Below are 3225 nucleotides of genomic sequence, written 5' to 3' on the forward strand. Positions count from 1 at the left end.
CAACTAGGCTGAGCTGCTGGAGTCTGAAACTGGGGAGCCATCTGCTCCGGAGTGCGGGTAGCGGGAGTCTGTGCTCGTCCCCAGCTGAGAGACGGCTAGCGTTACAGGAAAATCACCCAACTAAATAGCATAGAAAATCACCCAGACAATCTCCTACACCCACACTTAAATTGTGCAATGTCCTCAATGCACACTAAAAATAACAAGAAGGGTAAAAGTATACTCCCTGGTAGGCCAAAGGCCGAAGAATTAAGCAGCTCACGGGATACTCAGACTTCTCCCACGTATGATCCCTTGTGCGGGTACCTCACACTCAGTTTCAAACACATGCTCGCTTTTGCACTCGCCTATTGGCTTTGACTCCACGGTCTTACTCCTACAAAATACAAAAATAATACTACAAAAAAAATAATACAATAAAAAAATGTAACACAATAAAATATAAAAAAAGTAAACAAAAAAAAAAGAAAAAAAATGGAATTGGGTTGCCTCCCAACAAGCGCTTGATTTAATGTCGCGGCACGACGCCATCACTTTCACCACTTTTCCTTCCACTTTGCGGATATAAATTGCGCCCCCAATTTTGCATCAATTTTTCTGTCACGTTCATGAGGCGGTGGTGTGAAAATAAATGAACCAAGCAATAGATATCGCATCTTGCACTTCTGGGCCCTTAAGTGAGGAATGTCGTTTTGTCTCCTTGGCATCGCAAATTTCAGAATATAAACACTTTGTTCCTCATCCATTGACTCCTCTATATGCTCTAATGGATCAATTCCCATGTCACCAACCAAACACAATGTTGAAAAATGTTTAGAATGAGGTCCAATACGCTCTAACTCCAAAATTGTATTACTTTTGACATCCTCAATTTCACACTCTTCGTCAACCTTGGCATCATTAATAATATTTTGGTCTAATAATTGGTATTCTCATTTTAGCTCCTCAATTTGGTCTAGAAGATCTTTTTCAGCTTCACACAACTTATCACTAAATTGTTGGGCGTCACATGCATCAACCTTTGCACTCATATCTGCATCCAAGTCGTGAATAGCAGTGCCAAATTTTTCGATCTCTTGTCCCAGTTTAGCTCTTCCTTCTATTAGGTCTTGTATTCCATCTGTAATTTTCTCACGTTGAGCCTCATATATTACCAATCTTTCAGCTTGTTCCACCAGCCAAGTTTGACTCAAAATCTCCTCTTTTTCAAAATTTTCGTCTTGTTGGTACTTGCTCTCTTCATTTAATTCTTCCATACTGGCCTTCATTCTTGTGATTGTTGACCTCATTATTTTCATATCTTTTCTAAGTTCATCATGTTGCTCTGCTACTTGCCTCAGAATATCCCTAAAATATGCATCACGTTCCATATCCTGTACTTCATTGCCCCTATCAAACTCACAAAAATTTTAAGAAAGATCATAATAAGAGCTCTGAGAAGGATAATAAGAATTAGGACAACCATCCCAATGGCCATCTTGACCACCACATATATGACAAATACTCCACTCAAAGGATTGAGATTCTGCACACAACTCGCTCCCGGGAACATTCTGACAATTTTTCCACCAGTGAGGTCCTCCACAATATGGACAAGGATCATCATAATAAGAATGACCAATATTCTACCAATTCTCATTCCAAGAAGCCATGTCAACAAAGATAACACAATATTAAACTAAGATAAAAATAAAAAGAAACTTGAATAGACAAAAAGTAAAAATCTAACCTAGTAGACTAGTTAATTTCTAAGCCCCCGGCAACAGTGCCAAAAACTTGTTGCGACCAAACGCACACGCAAGTATACGCGGTCGTCAAGTAATAAAGTGACTAAAAGTCGGATGTCGATCCCACGAGGACTTATGATTAATTATTAACTAAATTAGACTATCCTAATTATCTAAACAAGAATTAAACCTAGAAGTATTTGGTTCTAAACTAATTAAATAAAGAATATAAATAATGAACTTTAAACAAAGGAAGAGCGGATTTTTATGATATCAATGTAATGAAAACGATCTAGGGTTATGGGCTATCTAACATTCCTATTGTATTCTTCAATTGAATTGACTAACTAATTTATCGAGTTTATTGGTTGACATGGTTAATATTGCTCATAAGAATATGTCGAGTTCTTACTCGCCTATTCAAGCTAACCTAACGCCTATATGTCTATGGAGTTAGAATCAGCAAGAACACATTTATAATTCCTGTATTTCAACCAAGCAAGGCAATTAGGTATATGTCTATCCTAATTGCGAATCGGTTCCCCGATGCCCAGGTTCAAGAACTTGCTCTATTCAATCCTACATGCAATCTAGATTTCCACTTTCGAGTTTAATTCAAGATTCGTAGATAGTATTTAATTGGTGATCAAGCAATCAAATAATTAAGTGCTGGATTAAATAAATAAACCAATATGATAAACTAAGAAATCAAAATCAATATCCGAATAACAATAGTCATGAGAGAACCACAACCCTAGAACGTGAAGTTTAGCTCCACATAGACATGGTAGCAAAACAACAAATCATACAAAGAAACATAAAAAGACTAAGTTGGTGGAAGAAAAGATGAAACCCGGCCTCCACGGCGGCTCCGTGCTTGTGTTTTCCTCTAAAAAACGTCCTATTCTTCCAAAATAGCATTTTACATGTATTTATACCAAGTAGGGTCGGGCTCAGACGAAAACACCTTCTTCCGCACGAAATAGGACTCTGGCTCTATAAATTTTGTACAGACGCGCCGCACCATGCGCCGCACCATGCGGCGCGCTAGTGGAAATTATCAGCAGCCTCAACTTTTCGCATCAGGCAGCATTTTACACTGCTGCGCCGCACCTTGCGGTATCCCATGCGGCGCGGCAGTGTAATTTTCTCAGAGTGAACTTATTTCGTCCTCTTTTAGCATCCGGACTTGGTACACGACCTCCGAACACGATCCCGGCTTAATTCCTTAGGCTTTTACTCAGACTTCAAAGCTCCAAATCACTTGAATTCATTCCATAATATCTACATAGCTCGGAATCACTCCTACAAGGAATAAAACACATATTTAGTGCAAAACACTAGCGATTAAAACTCTAACTCAATTAAAGTGCAGTAAATTAGAGTGTAATAAGCGACTAAAATACACAATTATAGCCTATCATCAGTACTTGCAAGTAAAGGCATGTTTTGACATTTTAAGCACATGTAGAGTTCAAGTAATGAAACAAGGGAAAAG

The sequence above is a fragment of the Nicotiana attenuata genome, chromosome 2, assembly GCF_001879085.1.
Source record: "Nicotiana attenuata strain UT chromosome 2, NIATTr2, whole genome shotgun sequence".
Classification (NCBI taxonomy): Eukaryota; Viridiplantae; Streptophyta; class Magnoliopsida; order Solanales; family Solanaceae; genus Nicotiana; species Nicotiana attenuata.